The sequence below is a fragment of the Aptenodytes forsteri genome, unplaced genomic scaffold (assembly GCF_000699145.1).
Source record: "Aptenodytes forsteri isolate BGI_AS27 unplaced genomic scaffold, ASM69914v1 Scaffold94, whole genome shotgun sequence".
Classification (NCBI taxonomy): domain Eukaryota; kingdom Metazoa; phylum Chordata; class Aves; order Sphenisciformes; family Spheniscidae; genus Aptenodytes; species Aptenodytes forsteri.
Window position 1 is genome coordinate 156296 of NW_008795017.1, and position 17744 is coordinate 174039.

Genomic DNA, 17744 nt, shown 5'->3' on the forward strand with positions numbered 1-17744 from the left:
TCCTACTTTCTAGTAATTTTTCCAGTAAATGGAATAGAAATACTTTGCCAAAAGCAGCAAAGTGCTCATGCTCTGTTAAGTGTGTCCTCTGGGTGGTCTGCAGTTGCTGTACATATTCTTGCAGAGGTCACGTTCTGAAAATGTGTTCTATTTTGTGTACTTTGCTTGCATGTATGTGTGAAAACTCCAGTGCTTGTGCACAGATTCAGATTTGAATTTGCTTATTCCTGTGTATGTAAATCAGGGTTTGTGTGCTCTCACTGGATTTTTCATGCATATCACTTCTAAAAACATTACCTTAAGACTTTGAAAGTGCATTTGGTCTGCTGAAACTCAGCTGCACTGTGACAAATTCAGTTGTTGAACTCAGTCCTTAAACAGTATTAATATCATGAGTTCTTTGGAGTAGGAATTGCCTTAGGGTTTATTTCTGAGCAGAACGACCACTATGAGGTTTCTCAAGCCTGATCAGAACCCATAGGCACCAACGTTACATGCGTCGTGATTCTGGACAGCACTGGAACTCCAGTGTTCATGTCACACATCTGCAGTTGTAGCAGCAGATCGCTATGTTGTCAGGAACAGAATTAGAAATCACGCTAGTCTTTTTTTCTTTTTCTGGAAGCAATGATCACACTGCTTTTTCACAGTAGTAAATCCACTGTTTACAAACTCCATTTTTAATGGGGGGACATTTACAAATGTATATTAGGGGAAATCCTGCTTTGTTCATAGTCACTTCCAGTTAGGTAAGTCTAGGTGGATGACAGGTCATTCTGTTGAGCTTTGGTAACTGAAGTTAATACATGCTTTACCTGCGATTATTTGTCAAACAATGAAGTCTTATCTTTAAGTAGCCCGGAGGAAAGCTATTTGTCACTTGTATAATAAAAATGTAAACCTTAAAGCATTCCGTGAGTTGTCATGTGCTGTTTGCCGAAGTCACTGAATTTCTTTGCCTGCTATGATGTTTTTGTACAGAAGTTTGTTTGAAATAATAAAAAGTTTGGTACAGTAAGCACTGGGACTGTCTGTATTTAGAGACAACATAAACAGGTTGAGAAGTATCGCATTTAAAGTTTTGGATCTGAGATATGGTAGGCTCACCTTTATGTATCCAGTTTATAGTTCATTTAAAAAGCATTTAAAATGTTTCACTTGTATGCCATAACAACATAACCTCACATCACTTAAACAATTCCTGGGGTTTTCTGACGATTCTTGGTACTTGTCTGTCATCTTGACCAGGGGAAATTGTTGATACTGCTTTACAGAGTAGAGGGCATAATTCCCTTCTATGACTTTTATATCTTCACATTAGTCATCCTAGGCTATGGTGGACATCTCGGGTTGCATTTATAATCAATAAGGTCACCAGAGGATGATTCATTTAATCTTAAGATAAGTGCAAATGAATTGCTTTAGGAAGAAGAGCTATATAGACTAATAGTCAAAGTTATTGATCTCCATTTTGTCAGTGTTTCATCTTATTTTGGCTCATCACTGTGTAAGAACACATGTTTGTAGTATGATAAATAGTTAAACCTCATAATGACAGCATTTCAGAATGTGCATAAATGAGTGTACTAGTTTGGGTCAGAACAGCCCTAAAAAAAGGGCTTGTTGTGTGGTGGAAGAAAACATTATTTTAGGGTGGTATGGATTTGAAAGACTAGAACTTGCTGCTGTAAACAAATGAATGGGTTTGAAACACAATTTATGACTTCTACGCTTTCTGCTGCTATTAAGTGGCTGTCACGAAGGACAGTTAGTAAGATTATATTTACTGGTATGTGATAGACCACATCACTCAGATAAATTATCTAATGTTTTCCATGTCTACTAAAATTTACAAAGCAACAAAAAGTCTTCTCTGTCTTGCTTTCTGTGTTGTATTTCAGCTAAATTTAAACTGGAAGTAAGATGTAAGTAGTATATAAGATGACTTGCGTTCTTACATTTACTCTGAATTAAACAAAGTAGGACATAAATTCTTCATATGAAATGATCCCTCTTCCCCCTTCCCCATTTACTTCTTGGGAAGTTTAATGGAATCAATCACAAAAACACAGTGCCAGTTAGGTGGATGCACATTTGGGAAATACTGCATCATTTCTTCATGCCACATCTGGTTTTGGCCAAAAGCAGTACAAATTCTTGTCTGTCCAATTCTCAGTCTGTCAAGGTCCCTCTGAATGGCAGCACAACCATCTGGTGTATCAACAACTCCTCCCAGTTGTGTATCATCTGCAAAATTCCCGTGGGTGCATTCTGTCCCACCCTCCAGGTCATTAATGAAGAAGTTAAACAGTATTGGTGCCAGTATCAACCACTGGGGTACGCCACTAGTGGCTGGCCTCTAGATGGATTTTGTGCTGCTAATCACAACCCCTTTGAGCCTGGCAGTTCAGCCAGTTCTCAGTATACCTCACTGTCTGTTTATGTCATCCGTATTTCATCAGTTTGTCTATGAGGATGTTATGGGAGGGAGTGTCAAAAGCCTTGCTGAAGTCAAGATAAACAAGCCTTCAGTGACATCGGCCAGCTCTCTTAGCATTTGTGGTGCATCCGATCAGGTCCCATAGACTTGTGTATGTCCAGTTTGTTTAAATCTTCCCTAACCTGATCCTTCTCTGCCAGGAGTAAATCTTCCTTGCTCCAGACTTTCTCTCTGGTCTCAGGGGCCTAGGATTCCTGAAGGCAAATCCTACTGTTAAAGACTGAGGCAAAGAAGGCACTGAGTTCCTTGACCTTTTTTGTGTTCTTTGTCACCAGGTCCCATACCCCATTTAGCAGCAGGCACACATTTTCCAGAGCTTTCCTGTTGCTGATATACCTGTAGAAACCCTTTTTATTGGCCTTCACATCCTTCCCCAGATTTAACTTCAGAAGGACTTTGGCTTTCCTAACCCCAACCATGCATGCTCAGACAACGTCTTTATATTCTTCGTGGGTCTCTCGTCCCTGCTCCCACTTCCTGCATGCTGCCTCTTTATGTTTTAGTCAGGAGCTCTGTGTTCATCCATGCAGGCCTCCTGCCATCTTTGCTTGGTTTCATGCTTATCAGGAAGGACCGTTGTTGAGCTTGGAGGAGGTGATCCTTGAGAATAAACCAGCTCTCCTGGGCTCCTCTTCTCTCCAGAACTGTATCCCATGCAATTCTTTCAACCAGATCCCCAATTCTTTCAACCAGATCCCTGAACAGACCAAATTAAAATTCACAAATTAAATCTTTCCTGTAAATCATCTTGTGACTGTATAGTCAGGAATATGCTTTTAAAATTGCATGTGTTCTAGGACTATTAGAAGTGCATGACTCTATGAACATCAAAAGTCAAGAAATACAAAGTCTTGCATACCCAAACGTTTGTTAATAGTTGCAAATAGTTGAAGGGGTGGCTTTTTGGGGTTGTTTTTTTTTTTCTTTAAATTAGGACATAAATTATTTATCTCTTGCCTCAGATTAATTCTCTAATGCAAAATTGTGGAATCTATGAATTCACACAGTGAAGCAGATTAGGTAATGCAATGGAAGCCATAAAGCTGAAAGAGTGACATGAATTTGATTCACCAGTAAGAGAATAAAACCCATTTTGGTCAAAAAGCTAATATAGCAGATCGAGTATTTTAACTTAGTAGTCTGTAATGCTTCCTGCTACAGACTAATAAAGGTGAATTCCTGACTGCCACATAATCCAAATTCTGCAAACAGAATTCTCTTTCACACCAATTTTAAACAAATATAACTCAATTGATTTCAATAGAGCTGTTTCTGATTGACACGGGTGTAAATGATACCCTTTGTCTATTCTCAGTCATGGCCTTTGACCTAAATTGCTTATTACTGAGCAAATTGAGTCTTCTGCTAGTGCAGATCAATGACGTAACATGATAATCTTGCAGAGCTCTATTGCGCTTGACTGCTTTGAAATTAAACTAAAATGAACAGTGCAGTAGGTGTTCTAAAAAATCAGTAAGTATATAGCTAAAAAGTAGACCAACCAAGTGCTAATCCCTAGTTTAAGAGGAAGATAGATCATGATTTTTCAACAGATCTTAATTTGGGGTCCAGCTGGAATTAATATAACTCTCTTCTCTTGGATATCTGGGCGGTGACAATTAAATATGTAGACTTGGTTATTAAGAACTTGACATACCTCTCGACATTTTAAAATTGCTAACAGAACTTAAAGGTTAGAATATTTGTATGTGGCTTGGATCAAAATTGCTATTACAGCTCGTGATTGTTCTCATTCTGATTCTGCATTCACTTCAGTGAAATCCTAGGGTTTCAAGACATTTTCCATGGATTTTAGTGATGTGTCAAACAGCTACTCTCTTACTGCCTTGAAAATTGTGGTAGAGTGTGTCAATCTTCTCTAGACACACAAAAGAAGTTGGAAGAGGACAGTGGAAGATGATCAACTTCAGCTGGTTTAGATCTTTCATGCTTTGTCCTCTTTTCATTATGGGACTTGACATGGATGCAGTCACCGTGCAGTTCAGAAATTACTCTGTCCTGTGGGTTGTGTTACATGGTAATGTCTGAAGGTCAGATCATGTTAGACGGACAGGGAACTTCTGAAGGGCTTTGACCAGGAAAGGACTCTACCCAAAATGAAGAAACTTGTCTCTTTACAGACACGATTTTAGGATGCCATGGTAGGAGGAAGCTTAAGGGCTCTAACTAACCTTACCTCCTTTTCTGTAGCAGCAGCACAGCACTGGGCAGAGCCTCAGTTTCCACTCCAGTTGCTGTCTGAGGGCCCACCTCAGGCTGTAACCTCTGCTCTTTGATGCTTGGTTTTATCCTGTAATGTAAAGCAGCGTGTGAGGGAATGCGAGGTGGCTCACCTTAGCTCACCTGTATGCAGCCTCCATCTGCCTTCTGCTCTTGTAAACGGAGTCTTCCCAGTGAATTCAGACAGATGGGTACTGAACCTCGTTTTGGTAACGTTTCTGAGAAAGTTGTTGAAAAAAGTGATCTTATACTGTTTTTTCAACAGTATTAATATTTGACAATTTCAGATATATTTCTAAACTGAATGCTGTGGTTTTATGAGATTTTCATTTTTTTCCACTAGAATTTTCTACACAGTTCCTGTTTGTGTCTTTATAAACTCATAATAAAGAAATGTCTGACAGTGAAATATGACAGTTCCATGATCTTTTGTGTTTGATTTACATTAGGGTGGCTGGGGAAAAAAAAAGTTAAAATCCATTTAATGTCTTTTTTTTTTTTTGTATTGCACACAAGGCTGTGATTAATTATAGGCACTTTAACTATTAAACTCAGACTTAAATATCATGCAGCATCAGAGCTCAAAGGCTCTTTAATAGAAACCTTCCCTAACAAGATTCCTTACAGTGGACTTGAACTAGGATTCTTAGATGAACTTCACTGAACAGGTATACATGGTCCTACTTACTGAGATACTGAATATATCAATATAAGACTGAACCAGGTATTAAGTCTATGAAAATTTTTAATTTGGAGAAAGAAAAGTTGTGTTATCTAGCCAACCTAATTAAAGGATTTTGTGGCGATTTTTGTTATGTGTATCAGATGAAATGTACATATTTGTTCTTCAGATTAATTTTGGATTACTCATACTCAGGTGTACATTCATAATAATATCTATGATATTTATACAACAAAAGATTATTTGTAACCACTGACTTAGCCAATTCTTTGCAGCTGTGTTTTAAAACTATAGGGTGAATGCCACATTTGTTTTATAAAGCCTGTCAAAGTGACATTTGCTTTATTAAATTTGGAAGCTTAAAAAGCTAATGAAGATTCCTTTTGTTCAGCAGTTTCACATTCACATTGAAACCCACTATTCTGATTATATGTTGTACAACTGCAATTACTTTGAGATATGCAAATAAGACCCTTTTTTTTTTCTTTATTTTCGTATCATTCATTATATAATTGGCCAGATTTTTAAATAAGAGAATCCAGTGTAGGTTAAATGAAGTCAGCAAAAATACTCAAACACGTGCTATCTGAAAATTAGTTTAAATTATTTTGTTGAAAAATACTACTTCTGAGACAAGATTATTTTTCAAACAGTATCAGTAGTCCTCCTTATTATATGTATTTTCCAAATAGAAACTGGGGTGCTGTTACAGATACTACCTGAGTATGCAAGTAGTTTGAATCAAGAGGCACGGTGTAACCAAGCTGAGAAAAGACAGAACAATTTTGGTAGAGTTTGACACAGGTGCCAAAGCCACTGATCACTGTTCGTGTTGGAAAGTTTGAGATTCCTCAGTTCTTTCAGACTTCTGAAATCTAAAAAAAAAAAAAAGTCTATCCTTTCTGCCCCCAAGAACAATTTGAAATGCCATACTTAATAAAAATCAGCCAAATAAAGACAACAAGCAAACATTTGTTGGTTTTAGCTCTGAGAGGTACAGGCTTTCAATTTAATTCAGATTATTTTCATGCCAAGTAGTAGTGGGGCCATTTCTGTGTAAAACAAAAGGCCCATGAAATAGCAGGGGTTTGGCCTCGTGGAAAGTCAGTCTGGGATTTTGTGTGTATTTGCAAAGTTCGTTTCTCCTGGGGTGTTCATTCAATTGTATCACAATTGTATTAGAAACTTCTGCTGGAAGAATTCTCTGAGACATCTTTTATTGACTTCATGGGTCAAGAAGCATAAAAATGAAAGATAGCATTCTAGACTTCACAGTGACCGGACATTTACCTCCCTGATCTTGAAAGCAGAATGAAAATAATTCATAGTCAGAGTACCGGCATCAGAGCTGCTAAAAGGACATCCTCTCACCTTCTTTTTAATGGCGTTATTTTAAAATTTTTTTTATCATCTCTTCAAAGTTAGAAAATACATTTTTGCTTCCATTTGAAGCAGATGAATTCTTCCACAGCTTTGTTCATCTTGAACTGATAATGCTGTTTGAAGCATAGACTTTTGAATCCTGCCTGCCACAGACTTCTTGAAAATACAGGTGGCAGGTGTTATAACCTTAATTTTCATTTGGCATTTCAAGGGACACCACTTGCAACAGCCACGGGCTTTGCCTGAGGTAGCAAATTATGTCCTCCTATGTGCAGTCATCCAAAGACTACGGAAAGACAGACCACTAAAGACCCCCATTCTTTCTTCAACTCCTATGTTAGGGTGGACTGAATCACCCCCAGAAATGCCTCTGTCTCTCCACTGTGGACATCATGGATTATTACCTTGGATGAAATGCCAACTCTTACACTGATCCTTGGGAGAGGCAACTGCACATCTAAGTGTTCCCAGTATCTGAAAGTTGGTTTAGTTTTGTGATTGTTTTTTTTTGCTTTGAGCAGTGTCTACTGCTATCCTGTGCTGGGATTTCTGCAACAGCAAAAGAGAGGCAACAGAAGCAGCAATATAAAATAAATGACTTGAGGTTCATTCTCATTTAGTTTATCTTTGAGGATCTGATTCAAAGCCTGTTCAAGACATTAGCCTTCAAATTGCCAAGCTGAAAACAAACCAAAAATAACCCCAAACAAAACCTTCATTCTTACAAGTTGTAACTTTTTCTTCATGTGCGCTAATAAATCATCTTTTCTGTCTAGCAGCACTCAGCTACCTGACAGCATCACCAGCGATGCTAATTTCCACAACAGGGTTCAGCAGTTCAACCTTACTGGGTTACTAGGAACTCCTTTTGACTCACTCTCTCTGGTCTCTTCCATCTGTATCCACTTTGAATAAACGTCCTCTAAATACCATGTTTTAAGACATGTTACCTTACATTTGCCAAAAATTTGTGTTTCATGCTCTGCCACAGTAGTAGAGTTACCCAAAATGTCTTTAGTAACGTCTGGGTGTGAATCTGCAAACTCATTGTACATTGTAATTACAAAAATCTTCACAGTTACCTTTTATTACCATAAATAATTGTTCAGTTGGAAATATTCAATAGATACTCAAAGAAAACATTTACTTCAGCAACAGTATGCAACAACTAATAAAATCACAGAGCTGCTTTATAGAGCTGTTTTATCACAATACGTTCTAAAAAGTCTCTACTTTCAAAACTGCAGCATTTGCTAAAATAAAATCTAAGAATAAATAAACCCTAAATAATATATATTTATATTATCATATTCTGGGGGTTTGCTTGCATTTTAAAATAAATGTCTCCACCATTTTACACCCATTAATGTTTTTTTCTTTGAGATACGAGGAGTGTTTGCTGATAGGGTGTGTGTATTCTAGAGCACACAAAGGAAAGATCTGCTCCTGAAACCACTCCAAAAACTTTGCTCATCCAAACAAAGAATAATAAACATTCACCTCAGCTGGAGATCTCAGCATCAGAACAAACCACTGTTCAAAAACAGCTTTCAAAGACGTTGATATTTTGCATTTGAATCCATTGAAGAAAATTAGTACCTACTGATGGGCAAACAACTAACAAAAGAATTCAAATTTAAGTTGAGCTCCAACTTGAACTGCATTCAGTAGAAAGACTGCATGAATCTTGGCTGACTTGGGATCAGGTTTAAACTGACTTTTAATGATTACCTTTATTTCGAAGACAGATCAAAAGCAAGTAAAATTACAGCTTTTTCTCATTTAAAGTTTATTGCGATGATACGAGTGAGAATTTTTCCAAGTAAAGTTGAGGGACTGGGTCATTTACCAAGATTGAATTTGCTTTCATGGTTTGTACTTTTCCCTGAGTTAGACTTGGTTACTATAAACTGTTTTGACCTGCAAACATTCTCAATACCATGGGCAAAAAAGTCTCTGCCAGCATAACCCTATTAATATAGGTGTCCTAGACATAAAAAATAGCTTTTTATCACAGATATGGCAGAAGTCTGTAATGTGCTATTTATACATCACCAAATGCAAGACAGCATAGGGAAGGACAGAATTTGGCCCTTAGTTTAATCTTGTTAGGCATTTTAATTTTTCTTGGTTTTCATTGCAAGGCAGATTTCTCCTTTATTACTAGTGCTACTCTGGTAACTTTTTTTTCCTGTACTTACATTTCATAGCATTTTTTTTTTACTTCTAGTCAGATCTGCTTTTGTCTTACAGGGAAAGAAAATAAAAAGGCCAGTCTGTTATCTCACATTTCAGTTAAGTCTAACATATATTTGCTTAGGGGTAAAAAAGGTTGAAGAAAAAAGGGAAATGTCAAAAATGAATAATAAATGGCGTATAAACAGAAGCAGATTTTCTGTGATATGTTACCCCTGATAAACTTGATAATGTTTCCCAAATGTGTTGCCTTGGTTCAGATCCAAATCTACTGGTCAGGTTTTATGTGCTATTTTTAATTTTACTGCTTAAAAAACTTTACATCATCTTGTAGGACTTCCCTCCTACTGCATAGCTGTATCTAGTTATTTGTAGGTTAAAATTCATCTTAATATAGATTCATATAAAACATGTGTTACCACAGAGGCAGCAATAAGACAGATCTGGGTGGGTAAAACAAGCTGGATTTGCAAGGAAACTCTTTTTTCTTTTTAATGAAATATGTTTTCCTTTGAGGTCACTCTGCTGTTTGATATTGTAGACTCCAAGGTCTTTCCATTCAGTAAACTTTCCTTGCCCTTTAAACAGTGAAATCAGAACGTGAGAGGCGAATACAAACAACTAGGGACAGGGGGACCTGGAAATGTTTAGGATCCACAAAAAGCCTCTGGAACTAGGCACTGAAATCAAGAGGTATTGCAAAGCAATTCAGCTCTTCGGAATACTTAAAAACAGAAATTGTCTTTTATAGGTACTGCTGCACCGACTTAGTGGAGTTACTCTACTCTAGATTGCTATTAGTGGAGATATTTGCAGGGAAAGAATCTTTCTCAGCATAAAATAGTAAAGATGTGGAAGCATTAAAATGGACTGAAAAAGAAAGGAATGATGCTTCCAATGGCAGATAGCACTGACAACACCGATACGAGAAAACACAACCCTAGTAACGGAAAAGCTTTGCAGTGTTACTTGCTGATCAGTCTGTGAGCTAGTGTTTTTTCACCATTATCCCATAGCAAGTAGTAGATATGCTGCAAGTAATATCCTTAAATATTGAGTTTATGCTTCAGTGCCCCAGCCTTAGCTAAATTCAATATTTTGGAGTAGGTTGGGCCTGATGAACTTCATCATAAGGTATTTGGTGAACTGGCTTAGCACAGACTGTAGTTATATGTGGTTACTTCTAAAGGGGAGGTGAGGCAACTGCCTACCCTTAAAAATCAGGAAGAGGCGTGAAAATAAGAGCCGAGTTAGATAACGGGCCATGTCAGACCATGTCAAAGCAGTATAGTTTCCTTAACAGAGAGGAAGAAGTAGCAGAGGAGAAGCAGCAATATCGAGTCATTTCCCTCTGTGAGGCTTTTGATACTACCCCACGCTGATTGCCTGTAAATAGCTAAAGAAACGTGGTCTAGATAAATCTGTTGCAGGGTAAATAAAAGCCCTTTCTTGAACGCAGACACTTCAGCTGTACAACCGTATGGGGCCAGGGCACGGGTGTGAGCACCGAGAGTCTCTTGGTACCTGGCATGCTTCAGTCCCCCCTCATACCCCAGCACCCAAGAAGGTCCACCTACAGCTCGAGGCTTTACTCCATCAGTTGTGACAATGCTATTTTGGAGGCAGAGAAGGAATAAGGGTATGGTTGTAGCCAGATCATGCCAGTCATGCCACCGGCCAGAGACTAGACCTGTTCAATTTACAAGTAGCGATGTAGCCTTTTTATGTAGGTAGGCACGTTGAATCTTACTCCAGATAACTGTGGTTCAAGAAGACAGAGATGTTGGGTGGGGAAAAAAAATGGTTCATCAGACATGTTTTGTATTACATTATACCTTTTGTGTAGTTATTCCTTTAAACAAACACTAAAGTATGTTCATTTGTGTTAAGGAAAACGTTGAATTTTATTAAGTGGTATTGTATAAAACTATAGCCAACTGATGAAATACAAACTCTGCCATGCAGTCTAAAATATGAAGGACTTACATGTCATCTCTCATCCCCTGCTGAAACACCGTAATTGATTTCAAATGTAAGAATTTATCCTGATTGAAGTTTGTGAACATTAAAGCAAAATACTAACATTCTAACAATAGTATTTTTAAAGCTTCAATGGAAATTAATGGGTAAGATATCCTTGCGCTGGCTCTCACTAGGAAAGCCACCTTTTTGCCTTTGTTTACCAGTTCATATAACAGGTAATTATGCAAGGCTAGATCATTTAATCAGTGAGTTAACAGGGCTTGCATGAGTACACTGGAGTCAGAGGTTACATTTGTTTTTCCTCCTTATTTGAGTGCCCTTTAACTATGAGTGGTTTGCTAAAGCCATGAATTCTAATTAATATAATCTGAAAAAGGTAAAGTGTAGCATAATTGAATATGGGTAGAATGTTACTCTCACTCTCTTATTCCTGCTGTATAATTATTATCAGCAGATAGTCACAATAAGTAAGAAAAGAACAAAAGAAAATCTAATAGTTATAATGATGGATTTAATAACCATGGGTGCCAAACAACAGCTGAATTTTGCGAACCAGTCTTTATCTCAGTTCCATCACTCCTTGATCTTACCTGGGGAAGGAAAGACCCTTCTCTCTTTTCAGCATAAGCTGTTGAGCACAATGTTTTGGAAGCAAACTTAAATCCAGTATTACATGTTTTGTGTTTTCTTTGGGTTATTTTTTTATATGCCTTGTCCTGGTTTCGGCAGGGATAGATTTGATTTCCTTCCTAGTAGCTGGTACAGTGCTGTGTTTTGGATTTAGGGTGAGAACAATGTTGATAACACACCGATGTTTTAGTTGTTGCTACGTAGTGCTTACACTAGTCAGGGACTTTTCAGCTTCCCATGCTCTACCGACTGAGAAGGCTGGAGGTGCACAAGAAGCTGGGAGGGGGCACAGCCAGGACAGCTGACCCCAACTGGCCAAAGGGACATTCCATACCATGGGATGTCATGCTCAGCATATAAAGCTGGGGGAAGAAGAAGGAAGGGGGGACGTTCGGAGTTTGTCTTCCCAAGCAACCGTTACGCGCGGCGGATGAATTCCTTGTTTTGCTTTGCTTGCGTGCGTGGCTTTTGCTTTACCTATTAAACTGTCTTTATCTCCACCCACGAGTTTTCTCACTTTTCCCCTTGCAGTTCTCTCCCCCATCCCACCGTGGGGGAGTGAGTGAGTGGCTGCGTGGTGCTTAGTTGCTGGCTGAGGTTAAACCACGACATGCCTGTAGAGTAAAACCAGAGGTGTGTGTTACTGCTGACATAGGCTAAATGCTGAGCCATGGACCTCCCCACCCTGTGGTTCACTTTGCTGCCAGAAGCCGAGGGTCTCAGGATCTGTTCAGAGAAGCTCCCGGTCCCTGGCCGGGGCTGATGTAACAGTGCGTTCCTGCGGACTGCAGGCTGGTTTAAGAGAGAGAGAGACTGTTCGTGTGCTGAGAGGTGGGAGTCCAAGCTCTGCTACATCCTGCAAAGAGGCCAAAGAAGGAAGCAGGACACAGCAGCAGTAAGAATACAAAGAGAAAAATGGGCTGTGTATAGGACTGGGGGGAAAATAAGGCAGCAAAACCACAAAAAGCCCTCTGAGTGAGTTGGAAGAGGGAACAATACAGCTTTATACAAACCACGCTCCATGGAGAATGATGTGTGTGCAGCTCAGAAAAAGGGCTTCCTCACTCAGATGCCTATGTAAACATGGCTTAGGAGCCCGAGTCTCTTCTTTTGCATATTGTTTATATTCTAGTGTAATTCCATTGGTTTAAATAACATCAGAAGGTAATTCTTTAAAAAAAAAAAAAAAAAAGAGGCTTTCCTTTAATCTAAATGCTAGGAAAAGAAATTACTATCCTTCTGGTAAAACCCTAAGAAAAGAAATCTCACGTTAGCTATACATAATATTGCTCCATTCATAGTGGGAAGGTAACAAGGGCAATATAGGAAACTATATAGGCCTTGTACCCTGTTGAAGTATAGAAGGGCACAGGTACATCTTTGGGGTGCCTGTCTATAAAAGCAAATTAATATAAAGCCTAAATATAAGAGAGAATGATACCTAGAGAAGGCAGTTGAGATCTCTGGTGAGCTGAACCCTTCCACAAAGTTTCCACCCCAGTAAGGACTATTTGAAGACTGAGGAAAGACCTCAGTGTTGGGTTTAACTGTGGATATACAACATGAGAGACATGAAGCCTTCTAACCATATTATTTAGGTTGTGATTTTCGCTTGTGAGAGCAGATTTTTTGTTTGTCTCCTTCCTTGTTTGAAAAGGCAGAAACTGGAGGCTGTAGGTGAAATGATTGTAGGACACAAGGATTACTACGGATATTACCTGCAGTAAGCATTGGCAGCAGGTTGAGTATTGGCTCACCAACTTGTAGAACTGCCTTCTCTCTGGGTTGCCCTAATACTTAATCATAACCAAACTGGAAAGGCAACCCAAAATTTGCATAGGTAGCACAGAGGCACAGGATCAAGATGGTGCACTCAGAAGTCAGCGTGGAAATAAAATAAACTTCAAACGGAGAACTGCAATCTTGTAATCCACCTACAATGGCCATTTATATTACTTAAGTACAGTACTTTGCTCCTATCCTATTTAATCCTATTTTCGGTGAATTTCCCATTTGTCAAGATTATTTTGAACTCTTATTTCTGGCCTTCAGTGTATTATTGGGGTTCAATTGCAGGGTCCCTTTACAATGTCTGTGGCTGAAAAGGGCATCTCCCCCACCTGCCCCCAGCTCTGTTCATGCAGTCCCACCCTATTCCTTGTTCTGAGCCAGGTGCCATGTCACTTTGCAGTCTACAATATGCAGTTGAAAACTAATTGTTTTTGGGGGGTTTGGTCTGATTAGTTCCAACCACTACATGAATGATTGTGTCTGAGGAAAAGAGTGGCCTGAAGAAAATGGGACCATTTTTCAGTAGCAAGCTGTAGCTGAGTCTTTTTGTTGCACTCTCAGTCCTTCCCACATTGGTATTATCTACAAATGTAATGAAGGTATTATCTAGCCCATTGTCCTTGACTTTTGTAAGTATATTGAAGAACACTGGGCATTAGGACAGGCCTTCGCAAATCTTCTTTTGATACATACCTTCCTTCTCGCAATGAACTACTGATGACTCTAAGTATGTTTCTCCTGTATAAGGTTCATTTAAGTGAATTATTTTGGATTAACCTGTTTGGTTTTGTTTTTTTTTTTCCTTTCATTTTTATAGACAGGTTGTATGTAGACAGGATGTATAGACATCCTAAATTGGTAGTCTGTGACACCTCTACTAGATGAATGAATTTCAAATAAATACTTCCCCTTGAATATCCAGATGTTAGAGTAGAGAGGTAATTCTTAAGCCTTCACTCCTATCTAGAGTTAATGCTCCTGACATGGACAAGTATAGGATGTGCAGTTTTAGAGTGTCCATGGACAGGAGTTTTATAGATGCAGAGATTTTAAATCAAGAAATTCTCTGTACCAAAGAAGAGGAAAATATTCCTTCATCAGTTTTCAAGGATGCTGTGTCTAATTTTTAGGAACTTTTTCTTCACATCATATCAAACCATCTCCTGAATTGGCACAAATCAGAATAGCTCTATTTAATGAGCAACTCTAATTTATCCAAGTAGAGAATGCAGCCTTACCAAGCACTGCATTCTGAGGCAAAATACTGGCTATTTACACTTGAACCCTATTTAACTACATTGTCTGTAGAAATATAGGCTCCTATTTTTGATGTTCAGTTATAAAACTAAAAAAAAAAGGCAAAAACAGTAGAAGACAGGGAAGATTTCAGTGTGAGCTGAGGATAAAAGGCAATTTTTACCTAACAGAGAGGCCACAGCACCTACAGAACTGCCAACACTAGAAGCAATGATGACTGGGACCCCTGGGCATCAGCAGCATCTTCATCAGTGCCAGGAAAGCAAAGCAATTTGCAAATTATACAGAATCTGCAGGATGGGTTTTAGTTGTACTAGTTTTGTGCAAAGCGTGGAGGGTTTTAGATGTGTTGGTCTCTGAGGTTAAGTGTTAGCTGCTACAGACTTAAGGTGTGCTCGCACGCTCTGTGGTCTGATCCTCAGAGTAAGAATGGCAAAGTAAGGGATGGGTACACTGCACCAAGTTCCCAAACAGGAATATCATTTCATCATCATGTCCTATTCCACCAGTCTTTGCCAGGGTGTAAAACAAATTCGGGAAGTCTTGTCATTCCCATGAAAAAGAGCTTTAGTAGCACGATAGTGCCACTCTTCTGAAGAGAGAGGATTTATCTGGCTCCAATGGAATTTTTTATTCAATTCTCAAATGAAAAACATTAGAGTAAACAAAAAAAAGCAGGAAGTGGATGAGAGAGATGTGCAACTTCACTACAAGAAAGCAAGGCTTTTACCTGAGGAGACCCTGGTTTTGGAGGGAAGAGAGCTTACGTGTATGGATGTGAGCCAAGCTATGATCTTTGGCTGGCATGTTTTATTTTCAAGCATAGACATAGCCTGAGGTCATCAGACACATATTTCCTACTTCCTTAATATCCAATCTGCAGGTTAAGTTGAGGAAATGTGAGTTGCATTTACCACCTCTTGCAAATGAGACGTGTGTGTGGTGGGGGCTGGACGATTGTGGCTTTTTGCAAACACAATAGCCCGTGGCTGGATCTAAGATGAGGGCGAGTGACATGGCAGAGTTTGGATCCATATACAGCAAGTCCCATGGTAATGATTAAGCAATGTATTTGGGTGTGTCTGCATTAATTTTTTAATTTAGATCAGGGGAATGGAGTTTTTGAAGCAACTCTCTCGCCCATGTGGTGGAGCTGTCTTGGAGCACACGAAGCAACTCCTCTCCCCCGATACCAAACCAGGAGATGTGCTCCAGGAGTTCACTTCACAGCTCTCATGAACGTTCAGTCCACAACACCGGAATAGATCTGGACTTAGGTAAAACCTCCAAAATATGTATACAGCGGACATCATGTCCTCAGCACCAAGAGTTTTGATCTACAGATCCATTTCTCTTGGGCCACACAACTTCTTAAATTTTACATAACCCAAGGATGACCAGTTAACATTTTTTTACTTCATGCTTTGGCTGTTTAGTACAGACATTATAACTAGGAAAGGGCCAAATTCATTGTTATTTAATGCTAGGCAGAGCTTTAGTATACACTTCTTTATTGCAATGCTATTTACCACAATCAGCAGGACATGGTGGTAAAAGGCTCAGCATCTTCCCTGATTTCCCAGCAATCATAGGAAGATGTAACTTGCATCAATATTCACCTTAAGAAAACATTTGTATCAAGCTGGCCAGAGCTGCAGCATCTCAAACAGGAACCAGCAAAAAAAAAAGCCTCCCAGAAAACTAAACCAAAAACTAGCAAGGACCACCTTCCCTCCAACCAACTGAACTCCTGCCTGCGAGCCTCAGTTAGTAAAGCACACTGGTGTGCAGCATCTTACTTCAAAAATAATTTGAGAAAAATAATCTTCCCTTTTAAAACCCTACTGTTCCAGTGTTGCATAATAAAACATAATCCAGAAGTCCCGTAAAAATTAGAATTCATAGAAAACTGAACAAATTTTTGTGTTGAGAGGTGCTTCCTTTGCAGGCAATTTCACCCATATAAGTGAGTTGGGATTTGGGATCCAGTTTAGGATGATCATCCCAAGGTGCCAAGAGTAATTGGAGGAAAGAAAATTCTCTCTCCACTTTTTCCCGTGTTCATCTTCTTGTTCCTAGCAGTTACTTGTAATAATTTCCAAGCATGGGAGCCTGATAGGGTGAAATAATTGAGAAGTTTTTTGCTGTCAGCAGCAACCTGAACTAATTCTGCTTTATTAGCATTATGCAGGATAATTTCTTGCAGAACTGTGAAGGCTTTCTTGGGAATATTTCTGACAAAACCTGCTGGAAATTGGTTTCATCATGAGATAAAGATGTTTTCCAAATTCTGTTCTGGATCTTCTCTGTCAGAAATATTTAACAGAGAATTATAATCTCATTAGGCAACCTCAGTAATCCAAAATTAATATATGTGTATAGGAAATTGCTCATAGGAATGTTTTTCATTAGTAAGAACAGTAGGGAACAAGTGAGTTGAAGTTTCAACACACGGACAGGGACTGTATATGGAAAGATCAGGTACTGTAATTTATGGAAACATATTATCAGGGCAATTTAAAATAAATATTGTGACACAGCTAACTTTTATCAGTGCAGATAGCTGAACATTAATGGCATGATGTTATATAATATGGTAGCGTTCCTCGGAAAATGGGATAAATGTTGCACAATTCCCCTATGTGAATAGTTTCATTAAAATAATCAGAAACACATGTATGACAAAGCAAGCAGGTTTTTAATTTTAATTTAAGGTTTTGACTATGCCCAGCAGTGCCTCTCTGAGTCATAGTGAAGAGAGGTATTCCCAAGATTTCTGTTCAGCTTTATTCACTCATCCAAGCCAAATTGTCTGGACTGAATCCAGCAGCTTTACACAAGTGGAAGTTCCGCCTGCTAGAAATGTCAAGATCACCTGTGATTTCAAAGCAAAACTTATGTGCTTGCAAACAATTGTGCTCCACCACCCCTACAGCCTTATTAAAGCTGGTCTCAGGAATGCAGAAATCACAGCACCAGAAAATGAGCAAGTTAAAGGGGGGTGCGGGAAGGAACCTGTAAGGTAACAGTTAGAGAACTTCACCTGGGTCTCAAAACAATCCCTATTCGCTAGTCGCAGTA